This window comes from Protopterus annectens, chromosome 13.part0 (genome assembly GCF_019279795.1).
Source record: "Protopterus annectens isolate FY-2018-M chromosome 13.part0, PAN1.0, whole genome shotgun sequence".
Lineage (NCBI taxonomy): Eukaryota > Metazoa > Chordata > Ceratodontiformes > Protopteridae > Protopterus > Protopterus annectens.
The window spans coordinates 1,049,842,058-1,049,857,285 of record NC_056747.1 but is presented as its reverse complement, the minus strand read 5'-3'; positions in this window follow the sequence as shown (position 1 = coordinate 1,049,857,285).

Here is a 15,228-nt window from a genome sequence, read left to right as displayed (position 1 = left end):
TATTTTATTTGGGGGAGTTGGATTTGCCATTTTAAGACTTTGAAAAGAAAGGATATAGAAAGGGGTACAAGCATGTTCGACTATGTTGTTTTGTGTAGGAGTTTATTGTTTTAAAGTTAGCTCTGAGTGTTCAGTGAAGCTATAGAGAATAAATGCTGCATTTACCATTCAGCAGAGGTCAGTTGAACTTACAATGTTAGGAATGTCTAGGGTAATCTAAGAAGTATTATTAGGCTGGCAGAAAATGTAATATCCTTTCTCAGCTCTTTAGGTAGTAATATATCATTGAGGAATCTAGTCAGAGACCTTTCCAGATATTAAGTTTGAGATGATTTTAAAGGAATGCAGGAACTTTGAGGATAAGTGATTATCAAAGAAATTAACTGACAGCATTTTGTCTGATAAAAAATACATTATTTATACTTTCATGCTATGCTTGGACAGAGTTTTAGACTAGCTAGGTATTTGGGTATTTCACCTTTACAAGAAATTAATTTAGATATGTTTTGGTATGGGAAATATTAGAAGAGCAGTATGTATGGGATGCATCTATAATTTGATTGGTGTTGGTTGTGACAAAACATGCACTTTGGCTCTGTTGATGTAACTGAGTGAATAAAAAGAAGGTATATATTGAAGAAGATTAAGATTGATTATTAATGCTGTCAACCATACATAAACAGCATGCATCTTTATCCCACCCTCAAAAAATAGCCTTTATACAAGTCAAATTTTTCTCACAAAGAAAGTTTAAAAAATAGCGATCACAGTAAGGTATTCCAACTTGTAGCTCCTAGACAATTCTCTGGCCTCAACAAACTATAGTGACAACCTGTACATACCTGTGAGGTGTGTGTGGAAAGTTAAAAAAATGACCTCACAGTCCCTAGTCCACAGCACAAGCTATAGCAATCTTATTTTTATTTTCTGTTTGTTTATTGGGTAAGTGAACTTATCCAACAACCTTTTGCAGCCATGGCCCAGGCACATATGAGATAATAAAGAATTTTCAAACTTTATACTTAAATACTGTTATTTATAGAATAGTGACCTTACTGAGGTAGCACTAATGAACCCAAATGTGTAGCGGAAGAGAAAACATCTATGTATGATACAACACCATAACATAGATGATGAACTTATACTGACATGAGAATAGTGAGCAGACAAGAATCACAAGTAAATCCAGTATCTACAGGAATAACAAGTTTACACAGTTGAAAAGGCTAAGCTAAGTTCACTGTCCAGCAAAGAGATGTGATCCTTGTACTGTCATAGGTTAATGGTTGAAATTAGATAAATAGACACCAGACTATATGTAATATGTGCACTATTTACCTTACATTATAGAATACATTAAAGGAATGGAAACTAAATTAACGTCCTGAGCATAAGAATGCAAAGTAGATGAAAGTATGGAGCACAAAACAGGGACAGAGCTGAATAATTTTAATAACCATTATCTGTGAAGAATTTGCATGCTACTTCACTGTGGACATGTTCAGCTACAGAGATGCCTTAGACCATTTAAGTGAGTTTTGACATCTCATTTCTAGTGCAAGTTTGTTCCATAGGATACGGTCCAGTCTAGAGAAGGTGTTCTGTAACTATTTTAAATGGTGATCTACTTAGGGAAACAACATTTTTTGGCTGTTTCTCAGTGAGTATACCTGCTCTAAGAGTGGGAGCTTTCTCCTCACTGGAGGCAAGAACCTTCATTCAGTACTTTATGTTTCTATGTACCTAGGTGGAAGGTTGACCCTTTAGTGACAGTTAGCCAGATGAATAGGATGACATGGTGAGTATGATGGCCTTTTCTCTAGTCTGAAGAATGTGAGTATTGTAAGAGGAGTGAAAGATTATAAATGGTAACCCATATTCCAGTTTTGGAAGGAGTACATTTTTACAAAGGGAAATGTGGACAGTACAACTCTTTGTGAGGAAAACTACAGAAATAACATCTACAACATTCCCAGTTAACCTCATAAGCTCTGACGTTTGTACAGAAAATTAGAGATATAATGACTACATCTTACCCAGCAACTCCCCCCCCCCCCATAGCAGGGCCATTTTAGAGGTCACTACTAAGCCTGTGTCAAAATCCACTTACAAACTGTGATAGTGCGGATGTTCTGTGATGCAATTTATGCCATATTTTTGATAACTATTTTTGTTGTTGTTGTGTGTGTTTTTTATTGCTAATGAGAAGTCCTATTTATTTCTTGATAATATAATATGTGCTCACAAATAAAAATGGATGGCATTATTTTTTGTTACACACACACACACACACACACACACACACACACACACACACACACACACACACACACACACACACACACACACACACACACACACACACACACACACACACATGCACATACACGCACACACACACACACACACACACACACACACACAGAAATTCATCTTGTGATAGATTAATCACTGACAGTGTCTGTGTATGTGTGAAAAATCATTTTCCCTGACAAGGCAGGTCTATAACAAGATATCCAACCACAGAAACATGCTACAAATTTACCTGCACACTAATCCTGCAAAGCCTTATTAGTAGTGGTTTAAACTGAGCAAATAACAAGTGTCCAGTTACTTTCATGCACAGGGAGTACCCATCCCCACCCAATAGTTCTGGGTACACTTCAGATATTGGAGTGTGATAAAAAACTGTCCATGTAATGTATTTTAACTTTGTTACACAGAAACAGTTGCTACACGTTAATGTATTACACAACAGACTTTCTCACATCTTGATTATTCTGTCACCAAAAACTAGAACTAATATAATTAATACTGCCCCAACTGGCCCATCTGCTTCCAACTGCCATGGTGTAATTTACTATACCTTGTTCCCTCACGTGTTTTAATAAGTAGTCAGTATGAACATCACCTTGGGTCTTTCCAGAAAGAAGCACAGTCAAGAAAGTGTAACTAATTAAATAAATAAACAACTAATGTGTTTTTTGTGGACTTCCTCATCAGTGTCCAATTGAATCATGAATTCATGATTCACATCATCAACAACTTGGGAAAAGTAACAGCAATAAATCTGTGCAAAGAAAGGAAACAAAATAAAGCAACTTTGTGATGGCAGGTGTATTATGACTTAAAAATGCACTGAAAAGTCAGTAGAGAGGTGCAATCATGGTACAGGGAGAGAGAAACAACTTCATCAGAGCAGCTGTATTACTGTTAAAAATGGAATATACTGAGAGAATGATCAGTATAGTTGATAGGTACGATCATAGGTCTTAGTAAACAAGAAAGGAGGTGTGCCACCCTCTGTCACAGCTTACACTCACTACCGATCCATTTCCCTGAGATACAATTGCATCATGGAGAGTCATACTTAAGGATGGTGGGGGGGGGGGTACCCCTGCTAGGGAGTGCAGGAATGGAAAATCTCTGACATTATTTATTTATTTATTTACATTTGTTTACCGGAAAATTCCAACTGGACGCAGGTCCTTTTTCAGCTGATGCCCAGGGAGAAAAGTTCCATATCATGTACATGATAAATAGAGATTCAAAGTTGCAGCAATAGTAAACAACATTACAGGTTGTTGGCTTTAATACAATAACAAGATATTGATTATCAACAGTATATTCAGTAAATGTTGCAAGTTAAGATAGTTTCTTGTCATTTATAATATTAGTAACAAGGTTGTCAGACAGAGACCCACGGTAGTGGTGCTGCGGTAGCGTTGTCACCTCACAGCAAGACGTTGTCGCGTTCGATTCTCAGCTAGACCGTCTTCTGTGTGGAGGCATGCGTGAATGGGTGTGCCTTCGATGACGGTTGTGCATCAGGGCTGGTAACTCGGCATGTAAAAATCCACTACCAAACATTAGTGGACCGGAGTTCTGCTGTGGCGACCCCTAACTGGGATAAGCCGAAAGACACAACAAGTAACAAAGTTGTCAGACAAGATGTTAAAGTATGTAAAGACAACTAGCTATTTCTGACTGTGGCAAGTAGTGGTGGTTGTATAGTTGGGTTAAGAGTCTAGGTGGGGGGGAAGGTAAGGGTGGGGGTGTTAGTCTGGATTAGAACAAGGACAAAGCCAGTGCAAATTTAAGTGGAATTTGAGCACAGTCTTGAAAAGACTGCTGGAAGGTAGAGAAGTTATAGAGGGTGGAAGATTGTTCCAAAGTTTAGACAATGGTACATGAAAATATGGCTTCTCCTGCTGAGTTTTTGGGTTTGATAACAGTGAGTTGATTTTTGTTGCTTGATCTTAGGGGGGTGATATGGTTGGAGAAGGGTTTGAAGGGAAGGGATGTTAAGGGGGTGGTTAATAAGTTTATGAGCGAGGGTAAGTTGATTAAAGTGAAGGAGTTGTGGGAGTTCTAGCCAGTTTAGTTCTTTAAGGGAGATACAATGATGGCTGCGGTAGGAGGTTCCAGTGACAAATTCAGCAATTTTGTTGTAACAAGCATCCAGCTTGTGTAGGTCTGTCTGTTTAAGGTGGGTAAGTATGGGGGATGCATAGAGTAGGGTGGAGATTATGGGAATTGACTATGGAGATTCTAGCCAAGTTGGTTAGGAATTGGCGGCTTCGAAATAATGCACCAAGTTTCTTGTGAACTTTTTTTATTGTGAGAGATATGTGGGTGTCAAATCTAAGTTTGTTGTCTATTTCCACACCAAGTAATTTTGTGTGTTCTGATAGACAGATGATGGTATTGTGTTTGGCAAGAATGTTGAAGTGGGGGTTGTTTTGCGTGGCTTTGGAAGGTTGGAACAGGAGAAGTTTTGTCTTACTGGGGTTGAGTAGGAGCTGAGCATTGAATAGCCAGCTTTCTACAGAAGAGAATGACTCCTGTGTGATTTGTTGTAGTTCTGGTAGAGTGGGGGGCAGAGCAGATGAGAGCAGAGTCATCTGCATACTGTATAAGAGATGCTTGTGTGGTGGCAGTATGTAGGTTGTTAGTGAAAAGTGAGAATAGTAGAGGGCCAAGAATAGACCCTTGGGGAACTCTGAGAGTAATCTGGAGGTGAGTACTGATTGCTGGCATCCATGTAGATAGCTGTGGAACCAGTTGCAGGCTGATTGTGAGAAGGAGAGGTTGGGGAGAGTAGATAGTAGTAGCTCATGAGATACCATGTCAAAGACCTTTGAGAGATCTAGGAATATGGCAGTAGAGAAGAGGCCATTGTTTTTGTGATGAAGTATAGTGTTGGTGAAGGAGAGCAGAACGGAGGTAGTGCTGTGATATGGCCTGAAACCATGTTGGGTTTTGGAGAGAAGATTATTAGCTAGGAGGTAGTTGGAGACCTGGGTGTTGATACATTTTTCAAGTATCTTGGAGAGAGGGGAGAGGATAGCAATGGGGCAGTAATTGGAGAGGTTGATGGAGGGGGTGCCTTTGTGGAGGGGAATGATGTGGGACATTTTCCATATCGAGGGAACATAGCCTTCTGTTATGGAATGGTTGATTAGAATTGAAATTGGTGTATCAGCTGCAATTTTCAAGTATTCAGAGGGGAGGTTGTCAGCTGCGAGTTTGGTGGGTTTAAATTTTGACAATAGTCTTTTTTTTTGTTGGAGGTAGGTACTGAGGTGAACAAGAAAAGAGGAGTGGGGGGTTTGGGGTTAGGAGTTGGGGGGGCTGTTGTAGGGAAGTGTTGTTTGTTTAGAGATGTTATAGTTTCAGTGAAGTGTTTGTTGAAGGATTCAGCAATACTGCTGGAGGAGGGGGGGTATCAACCTTCCCTGGGTGGAGGATAGTGTTAATAGTGGATCAGAATTTCTTAGGGTTGTGGTTGGTAGAATTTAGGGTGGATTTATTGTAGAGAGATTTGTCTAATTTTATATGATTTTTGGCTTTATTGTGCAGTTCAAGGAATGATTGCCTGTCTGAGTTATTTTTTGTTAGTCGCCATTGCTCCCAGGCCTTATCCCTGGATTTCATTAGGGTTCTCGTGGTCTTTTGTAACCATGGGGCACGCCTGGATCTGATGTTGGCATTTCTTACAGGAGGATGGGTGTTTAGGATGGAGAGGAAGGTACTGTTGAAGAAGTGGACAGCCTCATCTAGGTTGAGGTATTTTAGTGGTGACCAGTTAATTTTTTGCAGAGAGGAGATGAAGGAGTTGGGGTTGAAGATGGACTTGTTCCGTATTTACCTGTGGATAATGGGCTTGAGACTGTGTGTGTGGTGCCGAATTAGGAAAGTGGGGGAGTGGTCACTAAGACTGCCAGGTAAGCAGCCTGCTGGGTAAGAGTGAGGGGCTTTGTTGACTAGGATCCAGTCAAGTAAGATATGATTGTTAGGGTTTTTGTTGATTCGGGTAGGGGATTGGATGAGTTGAGTGAACCCATGGAGATTAAGGTGAATGGTTGGGAGACTGTTATTACAGGATAGCCAGCTGATGTTAAAGTCACTGAGAATGATGGCTTCCTGGGGTAGAGATAGAGTAGCCCAGCTCAGGAGATTTTCTAGGGGTGTAATATTTTGCCCTGGTGGGAAATAGCATCCTATGATATTGATTGTTTTGTTTGGGTTTAGTTTAAGATTGGCATAAAGGATTTCTTTATTGTTGTGGTGAGGGACAGATGAGTTCAAGAGTTGAATATTGAGGTGGTGTTTAAATATCAATGCTACATCACCTCCTTTTTTGGACAATCTGTCTATGAGAAGGATGTTATATTCAGGTGGAAGTATTTCCTCACTTTTGATGTGAGGTTTGAGCCAGGTTTCAGTTAGGAAGAGAATATCTGGGGGAATATATGCTTATTCCTTTCTAACTCACAGAAATATCCCTTCTAATAACTTACCTCACAGTTTCGGTATTCAATTGGGTGGTCGTTGAAAGGTCAGCTTACATTTGCTTTATTACTGATTATGGATATTTTTGCACTGTTTTATTTTTTGTGTAAGATATTCTCAATAAAATGTCCATTTTCTTATTTTACCTATATACCCTAAAAGGCAGCACTGGCACAAAATGCATCTGTTTAAAATCTAATCCAAAGGAGATCAAACCCCAACTGTGTTTCAGCTTCATTTTTATACTGCACTCAGATTACAGTGTTTACAATATGAGTCCCCATCTGGAACTAGAGACCCAATTTTCAATGTCAGGGGTGGATACATGCTAACAACTGTGCCGTGGTCACATTCTCTGGTAGAAACTGTGCATCACTGTGAGTATTATAATTGTCATCATTATCACAATCCCTGCAGCTCCAGACAGACCTCCCACCATGGGCCATCTCACCACTGCTTACCATTTGCTACTGAAAAATCCTCTACTTATTAGACAAGAATGCACCTTCAGACCTTGGCACCTAGCCAACAAATTGATGGAAATATTTACAATACATTTTTATATGGTTGATGGGAACAATCAGTTCATATAAACATTTAATAAATGACTAGAGTTTGACCATGTCTTTACATTTTGGCCTCAAATTTTCACTCACTCACTCACTCACTCACTCACTCACTCACTCACTCACTCACTCACTCACTCACTCACTCATTTATTTATTCATGTATTGTTGATACCTAGTTTAACTAATGAGTGTAAGGCAGAGAAGCAGTCATTGAAAGGATGGTTGGTAGTCCATTGCATGGTATACACCCACACAGTCATGCATACAGACACACACACAGACACACACACACACACGCACACACGCACACACACACACACACACACACACACACACACACACACACACACACACACACACGCACACACACACACACACACTTATACATACCAACATGCATGCACACACACACATACAGTGTATGCACTGTTTTAACATTGACAAGATAGTCAGGTTATTTTGCTATCTGCATTTGGGATATGGGAGGAAACTGAAAACCTCAATAAAAACCCACATGCATCCATAGAGAATAAGTAGACACTACACAGAAGACACCCCATGTGGAAAACAAAACAGAGGACGGAGTACAGTAAGTCATCAGTTTTCACTGCTACACAGCTGTGTAAAGCTGTCCCTTGGAAGACTACTTTACATCAAACTACTGGTTGTAGGAAGTCGAGAAACTTCATTAGTAATGATATGGCACCTGTACCTCACCAGATGCAAAAGAAGTGTGATGTCAATGATCCTGATACTGCTGTGGCAACATATTATAATAATAATAATAATAACGCTATCATAGCTAATTTCATTTGAATGGATCCCTACACTGTACAACTTGCCTACATGAGATAAGATATTGCCATGAGCTACAAACTATAAAAAATAGAAGGCCAAAGTCTGGAATAATATTTGGCAAAGGACACACATTTTACATTGAAAAAATATGCTTGGTGAACCCATTGTATTTAATAAGCAGAACTCTCATATAAAAAGGCACGGCTGCTATCTGTAGGGATTCCTTTTGCATAAACGTAACCATGTCAGCTGGTTTGGATTACTGACAGCGGAGCAGGCAGTCCAACCTGCTCAATCAATTTAAAGACATTTTCAGCAGCAGAATTTGTAGCTGGTGCTCAGTTTTCAGTATCTAAGGCGGAAACATGGAGAAGTAAGACCTAACATGGTGCTTCTGTGGTACACTGCCCTGTTCCATATCACTTACTTTAAGTAGTGTGTAGGCTGCTGTGAAGGCATGGATTTGATATTAGGTATGTGGCTTTCATCTTGTGAGTGTGAGCCTTGTCCAGCCAGGTTAGTTATAACTTCTGTGAGTGAAATGGATCACGTTATTCTTAAGATTTACAACACTTCTTTAAGAATGGAACTCTTTCCGTCTGAGCTGGTAATCAATTACTCACATTTTGACAATCCAGCTAGTGACTTGAATAGTCTAGAGCATTACATTCAAATCTGCAACCCACTCTTTGCTAGTAAGGTCTTGAACACTGTCTTCAAATTTTTAACTTTCCCTGTGCTGAAGAGTCCTCTGCAAGCCACTCTTTTCGTTGCAGGGTTCACTGGGGCACCATACTGGGGCTACCTGTTGTTTGGAGTGTACATGCTTCATTTTAAAGATGTAGGCTGAGAGAGGGAGACTAAGGCATTATTTTTATGTAACTGATATCTCAGTTTATCTTTCCTTCCTTCGGGAGCACATGTCTTCCTTGATGACAGTTAAAAGAATTCTGCATGTCAGCCTTGACTGGATGAGGAGCAGTCATCTTGTTTTCAACACGTGTAAGACCTGGACTAAGGCAGTTCATTCCACCCAGAGACCATCCACCACTCTTACCCCTTACCTCACTGTCATTGGTAGACTAAACAGCTGGGAGTGTATGTCTTGAGTGTGGAATTAGGGAATTATCCTTAATGACAAGACATCACTTCGTGACCTGGTAATGGCTGCTGATAAATCTTCTTTGTTACTAAAGAAATATTTGACAAATAAAGTGCCTAATGACTGCGCCTCCTCATGGTCAACCTTGTTGTAGTCTCATTGAATTTTACTATTACAATATGACTTATTGGGGCTTAATACTCACAAGGTGTCATACTTTGTCCATATTATACGATTTTTGCTTCGTATGTACATAGGTCTGAATTCAAATCACAGCAGTAGTCCTTGCTTATCAAAAGCTAATGGGATGGGGTTGATCCTGTTTATATAAAGTAGCTCCTGGTACTCTATCAGCTAACTTAGCATCTCAGTTTGTCTAAATCAGAGCAAGTAGCAATTCACAAGTCGGAATAAGAAAGCAAAAAATGCAATTATTTTGTGTATTGTGCTCCTTACCTGTTTGAATTGAAGTTATAGCTTCCTTTGAACTGTTCAAAAGGTCCTTTAAACCTTGATATTTCTTATTTCAAAAGTCATATTCGTGAATGCTAAAACTAAGATATGGGAGTTACTGGTCATGTCAGACTTAAATGAGTCATTTTCTTACTTTCTCAAGATGACTTTCATGGGAGACATCTGTTCAAATATAGGCCCCCAGAAACACAGTACCTGAGGCAGGTTCTTCAAAGCAGCATCTGATGCGGAACTTTAATTTTGTTTTGGCTCGACTGTGAAATTGCAGTTCTGTTTTACACATAATGATATTTGCTCCCCCCAGTGCTGTGTAATGAAAGGGTTATAAGTAAGGGGATCAGAATTAAATTCCCCACATAGGAGTACAGAGGGCTGCCTCCCTACAAAAACTGCTTTACTGTATGAGAAATTTATTTGCCTGAAGTCTGATTCCAGCTTTTACAGTGGATTTATGCCATTTTTTTCACATGCTTATACTTATGTGTGTTGTACTTTTGTTATTTATATCAGGACGTGGGGCTGCACGGTGATACAGTGAGGGTCTCTCTCAAGGTAAAACATTCTCTGGTTCAGTTCTCTTCTGACTTACGTTCTGTGTGGAGTTTGTGTGGGTATATGCAATTTCACCAGATACTCCAGTTTCTTTCCACTCCAGAGACTCACAGAAGATGGATTGGTAATTATAAATTGTGTGTGTGTGTGTGTGTGTGTGTGTGTGTGTGTGTGTGTGTGTGTGTGTGTGTGTGTGTGTGTGTGTATGTGTGTGTGTGTGTGTGTGTGTGTGTGTGTGTGTGTGTGTGTGTGTGTGTGTGTGTGTGTGTGCCTGTGTCTGTTACTAGAAGAAATGTTTGGCAACCTATTTCTGTTCCCTGCTTGACTGTAAACTCTGTGGATGGTGACAGCTGTTCATGGGGATCAGTATAGAAATCAGATGCACTAGACAACACTAGATGAAGATCAGAATGCTAAAACATATGCAATTTTGAGTGTCTTATTGTTTGCATTAATGATAGGCTATTTGAATTGGAACAAATCAAGATTTAGGCTGAACAAATGGATAGACCTGAACTGCGCTTTAGTTGTGGGTCACACCCCCTGCCGCCTGCCCCCAAAACCACTTATCATAACCAACTGTAAAGTCACTAACATGAAAACAAGACAACTCACCATATTGCATCAACATGAGGTGAACAGAAATGCAAATTCAGAGAATTACTATTAAACAATTGTAATTAACACTAATTACATTTTACACACTCTAGTTGCACCCATACTGTTTATTTGCAATGAATTCCATTTGCTGTCCTCTTGCCTGCTGAATGTTTTTTTCTACATACAGTCTTATTACTGTGCCATTTTTTTAGACTTTTCATCTAAAACTTGCTGGTTAGCCATTTCATCTCTTTATCCTATAGAAACAAGCATTCCATTCATCATTCATTCATTTTCCAGTTCCAACTTAATCCTGCTGAGGGTCACAAGAAAGCTGAGGAGTTTCCTAGCATTCAAAATTCATAAGGCAGAAAACCTCTCTTGGGTGGAATGGCAGTCATCTGCAGGACAAAATCTCTCCCTCTCTCTCTCTCTCTCTCTCTACTGCATACACATATGCACAGACACAGACAGACACATACACACAAACACACAGATACAGACAAACACACAGATACACACACATACAAGCACACAGACACACACACACACACACACACACACACACACACACACACACACACACACACACACACACACACACATACACACAAGAACAGAAGCATGCTTGCATGTATGTATGTACTGTCTACGTGCACCCAAAGTGTGAACACAATCACTCAGACTTCTCAAATACAGATCAAATGGCACGTCTCACTGCCTCTTTTTTATTTTATTTTATTCATTTTGAAAAATTAAATGTTTTTTTCCCTCACGTAAGGAAATCACCTTTCTTCAAAATTATCATTGCTTCTATATCTGCTGCCTTTAACTTTTATCTTGAATGGCTATTTTGAAGTTTGCTGATGAAATGTTAAAACAATGAATGCAGTTTCTTAATTAGGCTTTCAATATTTTTCACTTTTAGACTAATATCACAGTAATTTATTCTGATATGCTTTGAATATAACCACTGTCCTACGTTCAGATGTAAACGTGTTTTATGTCAAAAGATTTGCATTCCTTATATAAATTCAGCTTACAATCCACACATAAATATTACCAGTAATTTAGTTTATGAATGATAAAAAACAAATATGGACAATTTAAACCTTATCCTTCAAAACAGGTCATGTTATAAGCACTCATTTATCACTAATACTGCATTTTCCACCATCTAACTAACCAGTGTAGCAGTTTCTTCAGTACCTCATGAATGTAAACACCTTCATTCGGTGGCTACAAGCAAATATCCTGCCTGTCATCCTAGTGAAAGACTGTGACCTCCTAAGGCTAATGTACAAAAAAAAATTTAAAGCCTGGTGTAGATTATTGTCTACATTTCTACAGCATCAGTACTTCACACTATCATTTTAATGCCTGCTCTTCTTTTGATTATGATTTTCTGCAGTCCAGTACCAGAAGAAGTTGACATTTAACAACTTTTTTTTTTGCGCATTCTCTTATTCCATTCACCATTTTCGACAAAATACTTTTTCCTGCTTTTTATTGTTGTTGTTGAAAAGAGGCAAGGGGTGGGGAGGTCTTGAGAGTCGTAGCCAGTTTAAACATTATGTTTAGCATGTGTAATGTAGTGAGTAGAAACTCGGTTGTTATATCACATTGATAGCAATATAGTCTAGTAGGATGATGCAACAAAATGCAAATGAGCTTTATCCTGTTTATCTAATTCCAGCAGTGGTAATTAAATACTTAACATAATTACATAGTACATTTTGGTGAAATAGGATGCTGAAAGCAGTATCCCTTTTCACTGGGATCTCAGTTAGTAGCACTAAAATCTGCCATTCAGAAATATGTTTACACAAAAACATTGATTGTATATATAAAACATGTAACAATGTAGATATTACTGAAACATGTATGGCAGAGTTAGTAATGCGACAGAAAAATATATTGGCTGTACCAACAATAATTCTTATTTAGATTCTGTTTAAATTGTGAATGCATGCATTGTTTATGTGCAAGGCTTAGTAATGATTATGCAGTGGGAAAACAGTAATGAATTGAGAAAGTAAACTGTTAATTTAAATCCAGAGCAGCACTGTGATATACCTAATGAAAGGCTTGAGGCAATCCGATCAGCTGATTTTAGCGAGTCAGTAAACTCTCTGTACTGCCACACATCTTTAATGTGGAGTCGTGTGGTTTTCTTAAAGTTTACTTGTCATAATTATGAAAACAAAATGTTCTTTTTTCAAAAACTTACATGTTCCTGTTTTGATGCCTAGTGAAAATAATATTTTAACTCAAGCTCAATATTCTGAAAGTTGCTTAACCGTGTAAATGTTTAAATTTTCTTAAATATCCTAGAAAGAAAATAGTTACACTTCACTGAAGAAATAACATACGCAGTGCAGGATGCAAGGGAAATGACGATTTATCTTGTGTTATGCAAGCAACTGTGGAAAAAAGCTGGTGAGAGCCATGGCAAACTTGTCGGTCAGTTATCTTGTAATCTTCTGTATTGGTTTAATAGACTACACAAGAACCAGATGCTTGAATGTGGGTTCATTAGTGGTAGCTGTTTATGGTAACTTTTACTTCCAGCCTGCTCCGGATCAACAGGGCTCCACTTAAAACTCTTCCCCTTGATGAAGCAGTAAACACACTGAATACAATATTTCTAGATATCCTGGCAGAGAAAGCATCATTAAGAGCCAAAAGAGTAAAAATCAAACCCGACCCTTGGTTAGCTAAAAAAATCAAAGCATCTTACGGGTAAAGCCTAGAAGTCAGTGACACAAAGATACTGCTCAGCCTCTTAGCGCAAAAAGTCTGTACAAAGCCTAACATAATGGAGGGACAAAATCAGGAACAATTTTGAAATATTGCACATATGAACTTAGAAAGTGGCTAGAATAACAGAGTTTGTGTTAAAAAGAATTTTCTATAGGGTATTGGAGTCTGAAACTCAAATGTATGTATGTCATTATTTAGTGATTTCATTCCTCAGATCATCCTAATGATTTGCAAGAAACCTACAATTTTATGAGGAACAGACCAGAAGTTTGAGGCAAAAATCTGGACATTCTATGAAAATCTGGACAATTGAGAGGCATGGATACAAACCAAGTCTCAAACTTCCTGCAATAATATAGGCAGTTAAGTAACCATAGCAAACAATGCATTAAACATGACAAAAAAGCTTCTTATAGCAACACCTAAAATCCATGATCAAACAATCAAAAAAACTTCTTGAAATCAATAAATACATTCTTCAGTCCAACCCAGCCCATCCCAAGCCACTAACTATGAAAGCATTGCTTCACAGTTTAACTCACATTTTATAAATACATTAAGTTCATTTTTACAAAACAAAACAAAACTACCACAAATCCACCCATTCCACTCTGATCACTGAAGCCACAGCAGGCTTTCACACTAATTCCAGTGCCAACATCTACAATTAAAAAAATATCTCTGCACCCTTAAGACAACAGCCACTACTCCTGACCAGTTTCTATTTGAATACCTCAAACTTGTTGCAGATTGCTTTGCATATCCTGTCTCAGTTCTAATAAAATACTATATCCATGAAATATATGTCCCTACCTTATGGAAAACATCCTATATAATACCCCTCTATAAAGGTGGGCTCAACAACCAAACTCACAATCTATAAAGCAATTGCCTTTCTCTCACCCTTACCCAAAATCTTGCAAAGATTTATTCACTCTCAACGTACTACATATATTATTTCTCATAACCTCCTCTGTCCCTCACAGCATAGTTTCAGACCCAATCACAGTACAACCACTCACCTTTTAAGATTCATAGATATAAGAAATCAAAGTAGAAATTCAGCTCTATTTCTGGATCTATCCAAGGCATTTGACACAGTCATTCATCAAATTCTACTAACAAAACTATCTTCCTATGGACTGCCGCTCTCCTCAGTCAACTTGTTTCTTAGCTACCTCACAAATAGGTCCCAAACAGTGAAACTGGAAGTTGATTTCTCCACTTTCTTTCCTATATCCATTAGATCCCACAAGAATTCATCGTAGGACCACTACTGTTTAACTTATTCATCAATAACCTAAACACAGCAGCCAAAGAGCCAACATAGTACAATATGCTGATGACTCCACTCTAATATGTACTGCTAGGACACTACCCACACTGAAAACTCTTACCCAGAAATCCTTCTCCTCCATAGAAGCTTGGCTTGACAACTCACAACTGAATTAAAAAAAAAATGCAATACTACTGTTCACCCAAACCTTCTCCTCCAAAAAACTTACCTTTAACATACTGTCATCCAACAAGACCAATATAGAGATGTGATTATTGACGACCACCTGGAATTTGATC